At 38.4% G+C, this 20,326-nt stretch overlaps 1 protein-coding gene across 3 annotated transcripts in view; it reads right to left on the bottom strand.

Moving 5' to 3' along the window:
- Positions 1-20,326, bottom strand: part of LOC105720490 (uncharacterized protein C9orf85-like) — a 107,795-nt gene that overhangs the window by 73,838 nt on the left and 13,631 nt on the right. The window contains exon 1 of one of the 3 annotated variants that reach the window (XM_064382200.1): positions 6,003-6,050. The exons of the other annotated variants lie outside the window; for them this stretch is intronic. The gene's annotated coding sequence lies outside the window, so the exon portion shown is untranslated. Of the gene's footprint in view, positions 1-6,002; positions 6,051-20,326 lie in introns of those variants that run through there. 3 annotated transcript variants of the gene reach the window in all.

The following is a 20,326-nucleotide window of genomic DNA, read 5'->3' as shown; positions in this document are numbered from 1 at the left end:
GTATGGTGTTTATTAGTGATGACAGTGAGGTGAGGCAGGGGCTCATGGAGTATGCTCTGTAGATCACACACTAGACACATAGGCAAGGGTCGCTGGGGAGACAGGTCCTCTGTGCCCTGTCTCTCCCTATCTAGCCCTAACCTAACAAGCAGCAGCTATGAGTCAGGGAACAAAATCTGGATCCCATTTCTCCCAGGATGTGTGAGGGACAAGAACATCCAGTTACATTTGCCAAAATTCTGCATAATTTTAGTAACATTACGCAGAGCACTTCTAAGATAGGCTCTCTGTGCCACTCAAGTAGGCTGGAAGCTGGGACTAAAACATATTTAATTTTTAGTCCTATCAGAGTATTATTAATTAAAACAACACTGTTGAGTTAGTAAATCATAAAATGTTTTGTCTTTATATAGCATTCTGCAGTCTAGAATACCCAATTGCACTTTTACAGAATAATATGCAGCACAGCAGTTGCATTTTCTAGTTGCTGCAAGGCAGAGTAAAAAAGAACATTGGTTTTGAAGTCAGACATTAACTAGGCTCAAAAGAAGCCAAATAATCCCTATCAAAATACCAATAATTATCTTTCACATAAATTTAAAAAAAAAAAATCTCCTGAAATTCAGATGGAATCACAAAAGACCCCCAATAGTCAAAAAAAAAAAAAAAAAAGAAAAAGCCAGAAGTATCACACTACCTGACTTTAAAATATATTACAAAGCTATGGTAACCAAGACAACATTATTCTTGCACAAAAACAGACACATGTAGCCATGGAACAGAATAGAAAGTCCAGGTTTAAATCCACATACTTACAGTCAACTGACTTTTTACAAAGGCACTAAGAACATCCATAGGAGAAAGGACAGTCTCTTCAATAAATGGTGCTGGGAAAACTAGATATCCATATGCAGAAGAATGAAACTAGACCCCTATGTCTTACCATATACAAAAAAAAAAATCAACTCAAAATGTAAGACTAGAAACTGTAAAACTACTAGACAAACATAGGGAAAATGCTTCAGGACATTGGTCTGGGCAACGATTATGTAGAGCAGACCTCAAAAGCACAGGCAACAAAAGCAAAAATAGGCAAATGGAATTATGTCAAATTTAAAAGCTTCTGCATGGGAAACAATCAACAGAATGAAGAGACAACCTGCAGAATGAGAAAAATGTTTGTGATCTATTCATCTGTTGAGGAATTAATATGCAGAATATACAATGAACTCAAACAACTCAACAAGAACAAAAAAAAAGAAACGAAAAATCCAATTTAAGAATGTGCAAATGAGCTGAATGAACATCTCTCAAAAGAAAACATAGAGATAGCCAACAGATATTTGAAAAAATGCTCAACATCACCAACCATCATGGAAATACAAACTAAAACCATGATGAAATATCATTTTACCCCAGTTAAAATGACTATTATCATTATCAAAAAGACAAAAAATAATAAGTGTTATGAGGATACAGAGAAAGGGGAACTCTTATCCACTGTTGGTAGGAATGTATATTAGTATAGCCATTATGAAAAACAATATGGGCAGTCTCAAAACACTAAAACTAAACTACCATATAATTCAGCAACCGCACTACTGAGTATATATTCAAAGGAAAGAAAATTGGTATGTTGAAGAGATATCTGTACTCTCATGTTTATTGCAATGCCTTTCATGATAGCAAAGATATGAAATGAACATAAACAGGTTGATTTGCCCATCAAGAGCCGAACACATAAACAAAATGTAGTATATATACACAATGGAGTAGTATTCAGCCATAAAATAAATGAAATCCTGTCATTCATGGCAACAATAGATGATCTTGAAAAACAACATGTTCACTTAAATAAGGCATAGAAAAGTAAATATTGTATGTTCTCACTTGTGTGAAAGCTTGAAAAGTTGATTTTATATGCACAGAGAGTAGAATAGTGGTTACTAAGGCTGGGAAGGGTAGAAGGGAATGCAGATAGTAAGAGGTTGGTTGGTTAATAGTTTCAAATTAACAGCTAGAAAAGAGAAATAGGTTCTAGTATTGCATAGCGCTATAGGGTGACTACAATTAACAAGAATTTATTGTATATTTCAAATAGCTAGAAGGGAAAATTTTGAATGTTTCCAACACAAAGAAATGGTAAATGTTTGAGATGATGGATAGGATAATTAGCCTGATATAATTACACATGGTATTCATGTATCAAAATGTCACACTGTACCCCATAAATATGTACAATTGTTATATGTCAATAAAAAATAATAAAAGCAAAAAAAAAGGTTAAGATTTTTTTTAAGAAATCTAAGACCTTCATCAGGTATTATAAGACAATAAGCAATTCAACTAACTTCTCTGGGCCTTAGATTCTCATCAGTAATATGGAACTCATAACATTTATTTCCCAGGTAAATAAATAAATTAACTAAATGGAAGAACAAAAATCAATTAAGATATATAACAAAAACCAAATAAAATACTGTAATTTCTCTCTTGTAAGATAAGGACATTGAAACTCAGATGTTAGATTATTTCTCCAAAGTTTTACCACAAATAAAGTGTCCAGGCTAAAATTTAGATAGTTTTCCTAGACCTTATTAAAATAAGTTTTAAATAATACATATATGTCTTTGTGGTCTTTCACACACTGGGAAGAAATGGGAGACACAGGCAGACTGAAATCTGATGTCACTATCCATTTCCATGCTTCCAGCATTAGGAAAATTGCAGAATCTCTTGCACATAGTATTTCTACAAGAAGCTGTGAACCAGGATGTAGTCAAGGGGCTAATCTTCTAGGCTATTCTATGCCTGGACAAAACACTCTCAGTACTTTCTGTAACTTCCTCACTTTCTGTAACCAATTTTACCTGAGGCAGAGAACCATATGCATCCTTCCCAAGTGGCAATATTATCTCCCCTTCACAAATGGGTCCCTTCTGGGATCTGATGTGAGTAAAGGAAATAATCAGGAACTACAGGGAGAAAAAGAGGCTACTTTGAGGACTAATGTAAGCTCTTTTTCAGGAACCGTGAAGCATGCAATGCCATCATAATGTAAAATGCATTAAACTGTCAGAGTGAAGATCCTGTCTTCAATCATGTAAAGTCCCTCAAGATTTCAATGTTCAATTTTGCATTAAGAGATCTCCTGACCCTCTCCTCCAATCCAAAAAGGAAAAGTTGCCTTAGAAAGGGGAACAAGTTGAAATATTTTAATAGAATGTGTGGTGCATGAACATACACCAGGCAAAACTACAAAACCTTTTTTTAAGTTACAGAGATTTAAACCCAAATTCAATGAGTATTCTATAAGTAATTCCATAAGTGGTGTTGATTAAATATTATTTTGCTTAATAAGACAAAAAAATCAAAATCTATTGACAACCTGTTCATAATCAATTGTTAGGATTTTCCTATTTCAATCCCAGGGCTGGTTACTGTGTAAAACTTATTAAGCTGTGCAAATATCCTTAGGAATGGATACATGTCTCTCATATACATTCTGAAATTTGATAAATATGTTTTATTTTCCCCCTTTGAAGTGGTTAATGCACTGATAACCACTGTTTAGAGGGATCTCATTGTATATCTGATGACATTTTAAAAACTAGAGACTATTAATTAAAAGTGTACTGATAAAAAGCAAATGTTTGTCTTCACAGATACAATGAAAACAACAGTGGAGTAATGCCTTCTTTTCTCCTTTTCATTCTTCCCTTTTTTTTTTTTTTTTTTTTTTTGCTGTCTTCTAGAAGCACCCTTATGAGAACCTGAGTCCTAAATATTAAGATAAAAGACTTTGCTGAACACGAATTCCCACAAACTCTCTCTGTGCTATATTTTCCCACCTCTGATTTCTCATTCTCTTAACAGGCTCTATCTTCTATGGATGATGACAGAAAAATCACTCATAATTGCTGAGCCAGAGGAAACTGGGTATAAAATTAATACTGCATTGAAGGGTCCCAACAGAATCTTTGTCGCCTATGAGGGAATACAAGAGTATTGTGTTCACTGACAATTTTTCAAATTTTGTAGATTTTGCATTCTTGCTCAATTCACAAAGTATGAATTTTGTCTCATGTACGTTATTAGTAAAAGGTCATTTGAAAAGATAAAAACCTGGTGTCCAGAACCTAAAGAAAATCAGAAAACACTAAATGAAAATTATCCATGGATTTAATGAGATGTTAAACTATTCGGTCTTAAATATTTTAACAGATTCTTGTTAGAATCAAGAACTAATTAAGCAAAAGTTTCTATTTTCACCTAAATTCATGGTGACATAACCTGTATTTATAGGGAAATATATTGTATCGTGGACTGAGGTTTATAAGCCTAATTACTTAGGGTATCATGGAACAAAACATGAGAAAAACTACAAGGAAAAGAGCCATATAAATTGAGCATTAAAAATTTGTATTTTTCAAGCCAAATAGTTTGCAGTCTATAAATGGGAACATATTATAAGTACAGACATTTTCAAGCACTTTTTGAAATAATAAAAGCCAACTTAAGTGAAATCTTAGAAACTCAATAATTAAAACAATTAAAAGTGCAGATGCATTCATTAAAGTAGTCCCAGTGCTAAAGGCTTAGCCTTTCCCTCACCCCATAAGATTGCTTCTAGGCCTTGTGCCGTGACTCAAGCCTGTAACCCCAGCATTTTGGAAGGCCAAGGCGGGCAGATCACCTGAGGCCAGGAGTTTAAGACCAACCTGGCCAACATGGTGAAACCCCGTCTCTACTAAAAAAAAAGCCAGGCATGGTGGCAGGTGCTTGTAATCCCAGCTACTAGGGAGGCTAAGGCAGGAGAATGGCTTGAACCTGGGAGGCAGAGGTTGCAATGAGCTGAGATGGTGCCATTGCACTCCAGCAAGGACAACAGAGCAAGACTTCATTTCAAAAAAAAAAAAGATTGCTTCTAAAGCACCTCCATAAAAGTCTAGAAATCATCAATTAGAAGACCACTGTGTAAAGATCCCGAAGGCCTGAGTTCTAACACTGCATCCGCCCCCGGAAACCTCAATGACATTGGACAGACCACTCAACGGCTCTGGCCTACTCTGTACAATAAAGGAGTTGGGTAGCCAGTAACAACCTCCCAAGTCCAGTAGTCTGTAATTTTGATATTGGAGCAGGGTTCACTTGTGTTCCCATTGCTTAGCAGGATTCAAATCTGTACACAACGTTAGCCAGCGCATTTCTGCTAACACTGTTTCAGATTTCCCCTGCTTTGTCCCTCCTGAACTGATGGACTCAGGACTTGGTAGTGCATAGAGGTGGTTGCTGCACTGATGTCCTTTTCACATTATAACTGTTTTCAAATGACGTGTAATGGAGTCACTTAATCTAATCTTTCTGACCCCTGGTTTCTATTTGTGGTTTCCAGACAATTACAAAGCGTTCTTCTAAAACTCAGATTCTATGATTTGTTTGACATTCTCAGTTTGAGTTTTACTTCCTGTCTCTTACTTCAAAGAAAAAATACAAGGTAAAAAAACTCAACACTAATATAATTAGTGTTGAGCCCACAAAACTAAAGACCCTCATAACTATGTTGTTATTAGACCAGAGAATAGCCCACTCCAGTCCATTAAATACATATGAAATTCATGTGGTTAGGAAAATGCATGGTGCCAATATTCTCTAACCTTGATTGAGAAATCCATATATAAGCGTGGGATGAAGGAGTCTCTAAATGTATTGATTTTAAGTAACTCTTACATTGCAAAAACAAAATTACAAAAACCCTAATAATTCCACAAGGAAACAATGACTAATATTCCCTATACAAGTTAGCACAAAAGAAACCCATTGAAAGAGGTGGCACTGGCTGGGCACAGTGGCTCATGCCTATAATCCCAGCACTTTGGGAGGCTGAGGCAGGAGGATCACTTAAGCCCAGAAGTTCAAGACCAGCCTTGGTAACAAAGCAAGATTCCACTTATACCAAAACAAATTTTTTTTTTAAATTAGCCAGGTATGGTGGCACATACCTGAGGTCCTAGCTACTTCAGAGGCTGACATGAGAGGATTACTTGAGCTCAGGAGGCCAAAGCTGCAGTGAGCCATGATCATGCCACTGTACTTCAGCCTAGGCAACAGAGTGAAGCCCTGTCACACACACAAAAAAAAAAAAGAGAGAGAGAGAGAAAGAGGTGACACTGCCTTAAACCTCCCAATCACAACCCGAATACAGCTTCCTTTAAACTTAAAAGGAATGGGGATGTCTTAAGAATTTAATCTGTCCTAAAATTCAAAACAATGCCAATTTCCAATCTTTTCCTGAGTATTTGCATAGTTGTCAGGATAACAGACTCAGCTTCTCACATATTTTATAAGCAGGAGATTCAAGAGCTTACCCTGGACCTAGAGGATGGAAAAAGCTAAGGTCAGGGAGAAATCATGCCTGAATCTACAACCATGTCTCATTCAGGAGTCTATACAGATTTGATTGTGTTCCACAAAATATTTTTCTACTTAATATGGATCTAGACACTACTGTTTTTGAAAACTAATATTTGTTTGGTGAATGAATGAGTTTTATGAGTATACATGTGTGTTCTATTCAATAGTTACCAATTGGATGATGAAGAAAATTTCTCAATCTCCATTTCTCTTGGCATAGATGTTAGAAGAGAATCAGACGGTAGATGTTTCTACTGGACTAAGATTGCCAAGGTTCATCCTAAACTCTCCTGCCGAGCCCATTCCAATCCCTGCCACTGCATGTTACAGAAGACTTGAAGTCTCAAAGGTAGGAAAGTGGATTGCTTGGGTCCTGCTACCAGATAAGAAGAAAAAGATCTCCTAGAGCAATATTGAGCCTCACAGGAAGTGAAGAAACAGTACATAGAGTTCTCAAGAAATAAGTGTTCTTTCCTAAAGAGGGTGGACATAAGATCAGGGAGCAAAATAGGAAGGAACTGGGGCATTTTCTTGAGACAACAGCTAGAAAGCATTTATATGCCTACATGTGTTTCACTGCATGATAAAACTGTCACATGAGAAACAGAAATTAAATTTTTTTTCTTTCTACAACTTAGTTACCTTCAGTTCCCTGAACATTTTAGTAAAGTAGCAAATGCCTATACAGTGTGTATTTGGTAGGATAAAAAACCAAGGAGCAGGATGGGACAAGGAAGTGTGGTCTGGACCAATTACCTCTCTGTTGGTGCTTACACAGGAAAAAAACAAAAACCAACCAACCAACAACAAAAAAAAACCTTTTGAGAGGTTTGGATCATAATCCCAAAAGACAAAATCCTCAAAGTTCAAAATCTCTAAATCCTAAATCCCTAAAATCTAATTCTGAAAATCACAATTCTGTAAGATTAAAATCCTGAACATTGAAATCCAAATTCAAGGGAAGGCATTAGTGCATTTTTGGTTGTAGGCACAATATTTACATCATGTTAGTATGTGGAACTGTTATCTTGTGGTTGACTTCATATGCATTTGGAAGAAAATTCAGATGAGTAGTTTGGCCATGTGACACGAACAAGATGAAAAATTCCATTTTAAAAATGCGTCATTTGTCTACATTGGCATTCCTTCCAGTTGATGAAATTCTAGGAGATTTTAGTGAATTAAAGGGACATTTGTCTGAAGAAGCCAGCAAAGAAGTTACTGACTAGTCCAAGAATAATGATGTGCGTGGAAGACACTTATGCAACGGCATTGTGGCTCAGTCAACAGTATTGTTTCCACCAAATCTGTGGTCTATGTATGTATGAGTGCATGTGGCATGGATTTCTGAGTACTCAAACATCATAGAAGCGGGCACAGAAGATGGGAAAATTTAATAAGGAATGCTCATGTTGGTGTATATAGAATCATAGAAGAGTTTCAAAAGGAGCAGTGACCCACAGAAAATGAATGTGAATGTATTCTTAAATGAGAGCCAGCCATACCCTAAAAGAAAAGAAAAAAAAACAGTTATTCCTCTCAATGCAAGACTTCAAAAACTGTTTAATGATGATGAAATTATGAAAGACCACCAGTTCTTATGGACTACCTCCGCTTTTCATGTGTCAAATTTTCTTGTTAGTTTTTTTAGTCTTTTTTTCTTTTCTTAGTTTTTTTCCCTGCTGTTTTAAATTGTCAGCATTTTTTAAAATTTTCTATGCTATATATTTCATCTTTGCATTATTTCAAATACTGCAGATAAAAATTGTGTAAAGACTTTTAGAGAGTTCTAATGTGTCATATGCACCCTTGAGCAGGTTTGATGCAATGTTGACTGGGTGGAAACACTGTGAGTGCACCTAAAAATGCTGGAACTTCTTCAGTAAATAAAGAGGCGTCTTCTTTGTACATCTACATTTGAGAAAGATAAAATTTTGCAAGATCTCGGTTCTTTGCTACTTGTATTCACAGTGGTGACTCATCGGGGTTTTTCCTCAATCTCATCAAAAGATAGGTTGTCAGTCAAGTTATTTCAGATGACCAAGTTATAAAGATGGATGCACACAATAACCAACCGTAGTGATAGGCATTCATACATTTCACTTTTTGACCTATTTCTTTATGAATGCAGTTTGTCTGCTCATAACTGTTATTGCCATGTCCTTATGTGAGTGCTTATGCTTGCAAAAATATGTATGTTATTGTTGCAGGATGTTTCCTTTGTTCAACTAAAGATGGAGTCCTTGTCCATACCATGGCCATGAAAATTTAGGCTCACAGACAGTTTGACGCATGAGTAAAGCAGGGTTTCACTGGTTGAAAAGGGCGAACATGGGGAAACAGGGATCCTCTGCAAAGCCAGAGTCCCTTGCTAGAGTGCTTCCCGTTCACAGCTTCAATCCCAGGTTCCACACATGAAGAGGAGGTGTCAGGCTCCTCCCTGCTGCAAACAGCATGAACTTCCTGAGGCTCAACCACCCCAGTGCACATTCATCCCAATGAGCAGGATGGCTGGAGTTGTTCCAGGGACCCCCTCCCCGCTGGCTGTCTCATTCCCCACTCTACAGAAGTACATCTAATTGCCATTAGAATAAGACTAAGGAGGAGAGACTCTCCAAGATGGCCAAATTGACACAACTCTGGCACACAACACCCAGCGAGACAGATGTAGAAATCCAGAGATCTCCTAGCTCCAACCGAGTGCATTTCAACGGGTCTAGTCCGACAGTGAGCAAAGCCCAGGCAAGGCAGAATGAGGTGAGGAGGGGTGCTGCTCCTCAGTGCTGCCTGACCGGCAGATGCACTGAACTGGACTCCAGTCCAGATACAGTGCTTCCCCCAAAGCCTCAGCAATACATAGAACAGGGGATCTTTGCCAGTCAGGCGCTGGGAATTACAAGTACAGAGTTGAATAATAATCCAGGACGGTGTCCCAGATTGGTGCACAGACCTAAACAGATGCCTAAGCCCAAAAGCTGGCTGGGAGAGCCTGCGGACCGAGCTACCACCCTCTCCCCCACCCCGAGAGCAAGGGAGCTGTAAGTGGGAGGACGGAGGGAGCAGCTCAGCGGGCCTCTACCCCATGACCAGAGAGAGAGAGAGGAAGCTGAAAGGGGGAGACGGCCAGGTGCAGCTGGGTGGGTCCCTACCCTCCCCCACAAACCCCAGAGGGCTGAAGCTCTGACTCTAGTGGGTTTCATAGGCAGTGCCACAGTCTGAGCTGAACCCTGAATAATCCAGCCCAGTGGAGGAAGGGCACAACCCACCATTAGAGGGGAGGGACTAGGCTACACGTTTTAACAAAAAACACAGGAAGCCTACATAGCAACGGGGCAGCATTCTTGACCACGCAGCAGTACCTACAGGTCAGCGGAAGAGTAATCTGTTTACTTTTTAGTTTACATTAATCTCAGTGTAAACTAAAAAGACACAGGAAGCTTCCTTAGTAACCTGAAGGAGTCCCTAGAAACCCAGAGGCACCTCGACAGGCAGACAAGTGACCTCATCAAGCAGCTCCCTGAGACCACAGTCAGGTAAATCCACAAAGATGGGAAAAAAACAGCACAAAAAAGATATAAAACCATCAAAGACTAGAACACCTCTTCTTCAAGGATCACAACTCCTCAACAACACGGGAACACAACATGACCGAGAAAGAGTGCGATGAATTGACAGAAACAGGCTTCAGAAGATGGATAATAACAAACTTTTCTGAGCTAAAGGAACACGTTCCAACTCAATGCAGAAAAAACAAAAACCTTGAGAAAAGGTTAGACGAAACGCTAACTAGAATAACTAGCTGAGAGAAGAACATAAACAACTTGATGGAATTGAAAAACACAGCACGAGAACTATGTGAAGCAAACACAAGTTTTAATAGCCAAATCAATCAAGCAGAAGAAAGGATATCAGAGATTGATGATCAACTCAATGAAATAAAAAGAGAAGGCAAGACAAGAGAAAAAAGAGTGAAAAGAAATGAACAAAGCCTCCAAGAAATGCGGGATTATGTGAAAAGACCTAATCTACGCTTGATCGGTGTACCTGAATATGATGGAGAGAATGAATCCAAGCTGGTAAACACGCTCCAGGATATTATCCAGGAGAACTTCCCAAGCCTAGCAAGGCAGTCCAACATTCAAATTCAAGAAATAAAGAGAACTCCACAAAGATATTCCTTAAGAAGAGCAAACCCAATGCACATAATCGTCAGATTCACCAGGGTAGAAATGAAGGAAAAAATGCTAAGGGCAGCCAGAGAGAAAGGTCAGGTCACCCACAGAGGGAAGCCAATCAGACTCACAGCAGATCTCTCAGCAGAAACCCTACAAGCCAGAATAGAGTGGGGGCCAATATTCAACATATTTAAAGAAAAGAACTTTAAACCCAGAATTTCATATCCAGCCAAACTAAGCTTCGTAAGTGAAGAAGAAATAAAATCCTTTACAGACAAGCAATTACTGAGAGATTTCATCACCACCAGACCTGCCCTACAAGAGCTCCTGAAAGAAACACTAAGCACAGAAAGGAACAAGTACTAGCCACTGCAAAAACCAGTTGGCAAAGACCAAAAATGCAATGAAGAAAATGAGTCAACTAACAGGAAAGAAAACCAGCCAGTAACAAAATGGCAGGACCAAATTCACACATAACAATATTAACATTTAATGTAAATGGCCTAAATGCCCCAATCGAAAGACACAGATTGGCAAACTGGATAAAAAGTCAAGACCCATCAGTGTGCTGTATTCAGGAAACCCATCTCACATACAAAGACACACATAGACTCAAAATAAAGGGATGGAAGAAGATTTACCAAGCGGATGGAGAACAAAAAAAAGCAGGGTTTGCAATCCTAATCTCTGATAAAATGGATTTCAAACCAACAAAGATCAAAAGACACAAGGATACATAATGGTAAAAGGATCAATCCAACAAGAAGAGCTAACTATCCTAAATATATACGCACCCAACACAGGAGCACCCAGATACATAAAGCAAGTTCTTAACGACCTAAAATGAGATTTAGACTCCCACACAATAATAGTGGGAGACTTCAACAGTCCACTGTCAATATTAGACAGATCAATGAGACAGAAAATTAACAAGGACATCCAGGACTTGAATGCAGAGCTGGACCAAGCAGACCTAATAGACATATACAGAATGCTCCACCCCAAATCCACAGAATATACATTTTTCTCAGCACCACATTGCACTTACTTTAAAATTGACCACATCATTGGAAGCAAATCACTCCTCAGCAAACGCAAAAGAACGGAAATCATAACAAACAGTCTATCAGACCACAACGCAATCAGACTGGAATTCAGGATTAAGAAACACACTCAAACCCACACAACCACTTGGAAACTGAACAACTTGCTTCTGAGTGTCAACTGGATAAACAATGAAATGAAGGCAGAAATAAAGATGTTCTTCGAAACCAATCAGAATGAAGACACAACTTACCAGACTCTCTGGGACACCTTAAAGCAGTGTCGAGAGGGAAATTTATAGCAATAAATGCCCACATGAGAAACAAGGAAAGATCTAAAATTGACACCCTATCATCAAAATTGAAAGAGCTAGAGGAGGAAGATTAAAAAAATTCAAAAGCTAGCAGAAGACAAGAAATAACTAAGATCAGAGCCGAACTGAAGGAGATAAACACAAAAAACCCTTCAAAAAATCAATAAAACAGGAGCTGGTTTTTTGAAAAGATCAACAAAATAGACAGACCACTAGCCAGACTAATAGAAAAGAAAGAAGAATCAAATAGATGCAATAAAAAAAGATAAAGGGGACATCACCACTGATCCCACAGAAATACAAACTACCATCAGAGATTACTACAAACAGCTCTATGCACATAAACCAGTAAACCAGGAAGAAATGGATAAATTCCTGGACACTTGTACTCTACCAAGACTACACCAGGAGAGAGTTGAAACCCTGAATAGACCAATAACAAGGTCTGAAGTAGAGGCAGCAATCAATAGCCTACCAACCAAAAAAAGTCCAGGTCCAGACGGGTTCACAGCTGAATTCTACCAGACATACAAAGAGGAGCCGGTTCCATTCCTTCTGAAACTGTATCAAACAATACAAAAGGAGGGAATCCTCCCTAACTCATTTTATGAGACCAACATCATCCTGATACCAAAACCAGGCAGAGACTCAACTAAAAAAGAAAACTTCAGGCCAATATCCATGATGAACATCAATGCAAAAATCTTCAATAAAATACTGGCAAACCGATTGCAACAGCACATCAAAAAGCTTATCCATCATGATCAAGTAGGCTTCATCCCGGGGATTCAAGTCTGGTTCAACATATGCAAATCCATAAATGTAATCCATCACATAAACGGAACCAAAGACAAAAACCACATGATTATCTCAATAGATGCAGAGAAGGCCTTCGACAAAATTCAACAGCCTTTCATGCTAAAAACTCTCAATAAACTTAAGTATCAACAGAATGTATCATAAAATGATAAAAGCCATTTATGACAAACCTGCAGCCAATATCATACTGAAAGGGCAAAAACAGGAAGAATTCCCTTTGAAATCAGGCACTAGACAAGGATGCCCTCTCTCACCACTCCTATTCAATATAGTATTGGAGGTTCTAGAGAGAGCAATCAGGCAAGAAAAAGAAATAAAGTGTATTCAATTAGGAAAGGAGGAAGTCAAACTGTCTCTATTTGCAGACAACATGATTGTATATCTAGAAGAACCCATTGTCTCAGCCCAAAATCTTCTCAAACTGATAAACAACTTCAGCAAAGTCTCAGGATACAAAATCAATATGCAAAAATCACCAACATTCCTATATACCAATAACAGACAAACAGAGAGCCAAATCAAGAGCAAACTCCCATTCACAATTGCTACAAAGAGAATAAAATACTTAGGAATACAACTAACAAAGATGTAAAGGACCTTTTCAAGGAGAACCACAAACTACTGCTCAATGAAATAAGAAAGGACACAAACAGATGGAAAAACATTCCATGCTCATGGTTAGGAAGAATTAATATTGTGAAAATGGCCATACTGCCCAAAGTAATTTATAGATTCAATGCTATCCCCATCAAGCTACTAATGACCTTCTTCACAGAACTGGAAAAAAAACACTTTGAACTTCATATGAAATCACAAGAGAGCCCACATAGCCAAGACAATCCTAAGCAAAAAGAACAAAGCTGGAGGTATCACGCTGTCAGACTTCAAACTATACTAGAAGGCTGCAGTAATCAAAACAGCATGGTACTGGTACCAAAACAGAGACATAGACCAATGGAACAGAACAGAGGCCCCAGAAGCAGCACCACACATCTACAACCATCTGATCTTTGACAAATCTGACAAAAACAAGCATTGGGGAAAGGACTCCTTGTTTAATAAATGATGTTGGGAAAACTAGTTAGCAGTGTGCAGAAAGCAGAAACTGTACCCCTTCCTGTCACCTTACACTAAAATTAACTTCAGATGGATTAAAGATTTAAACATATAACCTACCACCATAAAAACACTAGAAGAAAATATAGGTAAAACCATCCAGGACATAGGCATAGGCAAGGACTTCATGACTAAAACACCAAAAGCATTGGCAACAAAAGCCAAGATAGACAAATGGGACCTAATCAAACTCCACAACTTCTGCATAGCAAAAGAAACAGTCATTAGAGTGAATCAGCAACCAACAGAATGGGAAAAAATTTTTGCAATCTATCCATCTGACACAGGGCTCATATCCAGAATCTACAAAGAACTAAAACAGATATACAAGGAAAAAACAAACAACCCCATTCAAAAGTGGGCAAAGGATATGAACAGACACTTTGCAAAAGAAGACTTATATGAGGCCAACAAACATATGAAAAAATGCTCATCATCACTGGTCACTAGAGAAATGCAAATCAAAACCACATTGAGATACCATCTCATGCCAGTTAGAATGGTGATCATTAAAAAATATGGAGACAACAGATGCTGGAAAGGATGTGGAAAAATAGGAACACTCCTACACAATTGGTGGGAGTGTAAATTAGTTCAACCATAGTGGAAGACAGCATGGCGATTTCTTAAGGATCTAGAAATAGAAATTCCATTTGACCCAGCAATCCCATTACTGGGTATATACCCAAGGAACTATAAATCATTCTACTATAAAGACACATGCACACGTATGTTCACTGCAGCCCTGTGTACAATAGCAAAGACCTAGAACCAACCCAAATGCCCATCAATGATAGACTGGACAACGAAAATGTCGCATATATACACCATGGAATACTATGCAGCCATAAAAAACGATGAGTTCGGGTCCTTTGTAGAGAATTGGATGAATCTGGAAACTATCATTCTCAGCAAACCAACACAAGAACAGAAAACCAAACACTGCATGTTCTCACTCATAGGTGGGTATTGAACAATGAGAACACATGGATTCAGGGAGAGGAGCATCACACACTGGGAGCAGTTGCAGGGAGTGTAGGGGAGGGACAGTGGGGGGTGGGGAGGGTGGGGAGGGATAACATGGGGAGAAATGACGGACATAGTATATACCTAAAGTAAAATAAAAATTAAAAATTAAAAAAATAAAATAAAACTAAGGAGGAAGACCAATCTTAACTGCTTCCTGCTGACAGGGGGCGCTGTTTTGGGGAAATGGCACAAGAAATAAATCTTTTAAAAATGTAAATTAATATCTTTTAAAGAAATTTAAAATTATTTTTTCTAGAATTATATTTCTGGGATTTTGATATTTCAGGATTGTGATTTTCAGGATTTTAGATTTTAGAAATTTTGATCTTTTGGGATTATGCATCCAGGATTCTGTCTTTGGGAATTATGACCAACTTCCCTTTTGAGAGGCCTCTGGTCCAAGAATCCAAGGCAATGACCAGAAGCAAAGTAAATGGTGGGCAGCAGTGGAACTGAGACCAACAAGGTAGAACTAGCCTGGAAGAACCAGGCACAGCGGATGATTCAAGAGCTAAGGTGAGACTAACTCTCATTTGTACAAATTTATATGCCAGGAAAGCAAAAACTAAAGACAGAAACTGACATATGGGGTTGCAGGAGCTTTAAACATTAGGCAGATTTAGATTGGGTACCTTGAGATAAAAGGCTTTGTACTTCCTATAAGCACTCAATAAAAATGTTGCCCCAACTTTGTAACATACATTCTAAGATCAAATTTGTACAAAAGCACCACAAAACAGGACAAGACCCTAGGGAGCAGAGAGAAGAAATTACCAGTTGATGAATGGAACACTAAACATTCCTTGTTATCAGTATGTTGGGGGCTGACTCAATGATTTCATCAAGGTGCATAAGTGAAAAAAAAAAGGCATAACAACAACAACAAAAATTATTTTACTAGGACAGGCTTTAAAAGCCAAACATATATATTAGGCTTGAAAAACTGCCAATTGCAGTAACTTCATTTAGCTTGCAGACCACTTCTAAGTTGGGAAAGTATGATTGCAAAACCTATAAAAACCTAATGAAAGCTTTGAGGTTTCTCCCCCACCCCCAGTCTGGCATAAAATAGTAGGAATAAGGTAACTCTCCATTATCCCCACCTACAGCTTAGATATCATAAGATAATTATAAATTATGCTGTGATGATCACAAGTGCAATCAAACAAGTGTCTCACCCACTGACCTCAGATATTCCCCTCACTACCTGTTTAAAGATCAGTTCCAATAACATATACATTTGCTGGAAATTGCCTTGGAGCTTGAGTTCAACTAAATTTTAACTAAGCTATTTAAAATAAATTACATCGACTAAATGGATCTTGAATCCTCTGAGGACAAATGCACCATATGAATACAAACACAGCACAGGGCTGTAAGAAAACTCTATTCCATTAAGGGATAAGGTGAACTTCACAATAAGAACAGAGGAGCCAGGAGATGGGCCGTGGGAGCTGCGGTGAGATGAAACCACAGAGGGCTCCAGGAAAAGGCTGATGTTGGCAACACCATGCTGCATTGCAGGTACTCTTATCTGCCACATGGAGACCACATCTGTTCTGCATACCTAAGTGTTCTAGGGGTGGAAATGGTGGTGCAAACTCATTTCTAACTCACAAGATTAATGAGACTGTGCTCAAAAGCTATTTCAGACTTCTCAAATGAAGAATTATTTATAGATGCCAGGTATCATCATTCACAGAGGATAGCAAATTGCCACTTTCCTGCCAGCCCAACAGAAAGCCTCCATGTGCTTCATGCTTTTTTCTCTTCCACTAGCCAGAGGCAGTTGATGATGGGCTCCTGTGGATTCTTGCTTTTCAAAGTCTAGTCCACGAACCAGCCATGTGGCATCACTTGGTGCTTATTCAAGGTGCAAAATCTTAGGTCCTATTCCAGACCTCCTAAAACAGAATCTGCATTTCAACAAGCTCCCTAAGACGATTCATATATGCATGGAAACTTGAGAACCACTGGTCTACACTGGTGACAGGATGCTAGAGCTGCCAGATGAAAAGAGCATGAGTCTCTGAACCGCCACATGGAGGAAAGCCACCAGCTGACCAGAAACATCTGCCTTGGATTCATGAAAGACTTGGAAAGAAGCTGTGTCTAAGCCATAACATTTTTTGCTTCTATTTGTTAACACAGATGAGCCTACTCTAACAAATACCACTAAACATATCTATCTTCAAACCATCTGGAGTCTGAACTCTGTCCTTCTGGAATTTGGAATATCAACAAAATTCTTAGAAGCAGATTGAATTAACCAAGAGACTATTTTATCACATGACAATCTATATATGGCTCCAAGTTGAGTGTGGTTGTTTTTTTTTTTAATATTAGCAGATAAGTTGTATAAAATAAGGGTAGGATTTTTCAATCTTCATCTATTTCCAGGTCAAGCTTTCCTTCTTTTCATTACTCCATAATGTTATCAAGTCCTTTTTGAAAGGGCCAGTGTCGGTTTCAGCATCCCTGCTGGCTTTGAGCATCTATCATTCTAAGAATGAAATCATTCTTCATGGCATATTATGAGCCTTTTTTGTCAGGTAGTTAACTAAACTGGCACCAGTTAACTGTGATCTAAACTTTATATTGACAGATCTGGCAACAGACTGACATTCCTTGCACTAATTTTGGCTGCCCAATCTAAAAAAAAAAAGTATGTTTGAAATACAATTTATCTTAAGCTGACAGCAGTCTTCATCAGGGTACCAGCCACTGACAGAGTGAGGGAAAGGACCCAGCATAAAATCCTAGCTGAATATGCTTGTAAGTCAGGAAGAAAGAATTTAGAGCTCCTGTTCCTCAAAGTCATAATTTAATTTAACAACCAAGGCTGGAAGGAAAACAAATGTTTCTTAGTAAGCCTCACCATCAACAATCTATTTTTCTCCAATACCACGTTTGTCTTACCTTGTAAAGCCCAGGATTACCTTCCCCAAGTCTTACAATAATACCTGACACACACCAACTATTCCAGCAGCTCAGCAGAGCCCCTGAAATGCAATTATAAGAAAAGATCTAATAAGCCAAAGATTAGCAACAGAAATGTGAGCACTCTTAACAGTTTTTCTTTGGGGCTGATGTGAAAGCCAGAAACTAACCAGCTGAAGGAGTAATGATACAGAAGGAACTGACAAAATTGGAAAGATCCATCAGCATAGTCATGGTACAGAAATGACAGTATCTGGGAAGTTACAGCATCATTTGACCATTAAATCCTAAATTGTTAAATCTCTGTTTTCCTAATGAAAATAAGGTGCAGAAATAATTTCAGACATTACAAGAAGCTGTCTAGAACATTATTAATATTTCTTAGAGCAATCATGCTTTATTAACAACCTAAAACCTATGTTTTTAGAGTATGACAACACCCTGTGAAAATTGTTAATATGTAATTGTTCACTGTCATCTTTTATTTTTGGTATAATTTAGTATGAGGTGTGTATTTGTGTATATGAATAGTAATGATGAGCAAAATAAAATAGCCCTGGATTTGTTGTTCAAATTCTTGCATTGATATTTATGGCAATAAAGAAGGTGGGGGAGGGGAATATATACTGCCTGGAAGCTGAAATTATTTCCTAATGCCATCAAGTCAGAGGGAATGGAGTTCTCCTGGGGAAATACCGTTCATTCTAATGGGCTGAATTAGACACTATGGTGCCATTAAGTAGTCATCATTCACCAAAAGGTAACCTTTGGTGTTTAAAAAAAAAAGAAAAGGAAAGAAAGAAAAAACAAAAGCTTCAGCCTCTTTATCTCTATTTACATTTTCAGCAACAAAAACATAAACATAGGAATATAAGCACAAGATAAAACATAAACTTCTGTACACAGCAGGCCCCACGTCAGTGTGCTGCCGGCTCCACGTCCTCTGCGTGCTCACCTGGATTCCCCTTCCTCATTACTTGCCGTAGTGTCTGTGAGGCTCCCCTGTGGCTTCCCCCAGAGCTCTCCTCCCAGGTAGGTCTCCATCCTCTGCTTCTTTTCTTACCTCTTCTCCTCCGCTGAGCACATCTTTTCTGTGCCCCATTTCTTTTCTGCCCCTTCAAACAGATTAATCCATGCTAAATTGCCAAAGACTTGTATTCCTTTCCTTCTTTGAAACCAGATATGCTTGCAAAACAATCGGAGCCCTATTTACAATAGCAAAGATAGGGACTCAACCTAAATATCCATCAACAGATGATTGGATAAAGAAAATGTGGTACTCAGTCATAAAAAAGAATAAAATCATGTTTTTTGCAGCAACATGGATGGAATTAGAGGCCATTATCTTAAGTTAAATAACTCAAAAATGGAAAGTCAAATACATATTCTCACTTATAAGTGGGAGCTAAATAATATATACACATGGACATAGAGTGTGAAATAATTAAAGACTGAGACATTAAAGACCCAGACAGGTGTGAAGGTGGGAGGGTGTGAAGGATGAGAAATTTTTTAATGGGTACAACATAAATATTCAGCTCATGGGTACACTGAAAGCCCAGACTTCATCACTACAAAAGATATCCATGTAACAAAACAGCACTTGTATTCTCTACAACTATTGAAAAGCAATTAAGTACAGCTGGGTGCGGTGGCTCATGCTGTAATCCCACCACTTTGAGAGGCCAAGGCAGGTGGATCGCTTGAGCTCAGGAGTTCAAGACCAGCCTGAAAAACATGGCAAAACCCAGTCTCTACAAAAAATACGAAAATTATCTGGGTGCAGTGGTAGGCACCTGTAGTCCTAGCTACTCAGGAGGCTGAGGTAGAAGGATCACCTGAGCCTGGGAAGTCGAGGCTAACAGTGAGCTGGGATTGTACTACTGCACTCCAGCCTGGGTGACAGAGTGACACTTTGTCTCAAAAAAATTGTTTTTAATGTTTAACAATTAAAAAAAATTAAATTTTAAGTAAAAAGAAAAAAGGCAGATACAGTTTTGAGTAGGCAGGCTTCTTAGTTCCTTTCAAATAGCTTGATGAAGGTGGCTGCTTTTCCTGCCAGTGTGTAAGACTGATTTAGACATCAAGAAGACTTTGGAAGTGAAGGAGATCAAAATATTTTACCCCCAAATATATTTCTTTGACATATTTTGAAATGGCTGCTGCAGAGCCAGCAGACTGAGGGGGGATAATTTGCATCTGTGGAGAATCTCCATTAATGCAAGCCAAGCCTTCCCTTTCTAGGCCTTTTCTGGATCTAAGAGAGATTAACTGAGTGTCTGACACAGTGAAAGGTCTGAAAAGAAACATTTACCATCTATTGTCTCTGAGGGCCGCTACAAGTGAGTCTTCATCTATACAACAAGACCACCTTTGCTAGCCAAGCACCCTCTTTTCTCCCTCCCATAACCTGTCTTGCTACTGAAATCTGATTTACCACCATCTTCTGTTTTTGGCCATGCTCTGGGCTCACTTT

The sequence above is a fragment of the Aotus nancymaae genome, unplaced genomic scaffold (genome assembly GCF_030222135.1).
Source record: "Aotus nancymaae isolate 86718 unplaced genomic scaffold, 86718_ANA_hifiasm-v0.15.2.pri h1tg000029l, whole genome shotgun sequence".
Classification (NCBI taxonomy): domain Eukaryota; kingdom Metazoa; phylum Chordata; class Mammalia; order Primates; family Aotidae; genus Aotus; species Aotus nancymaae.
The sequence above is the reverse complement of the archived record's forward strand: the minus strand, read 5'-3'. Positions and strand labels throughout refer to the sequence as shown.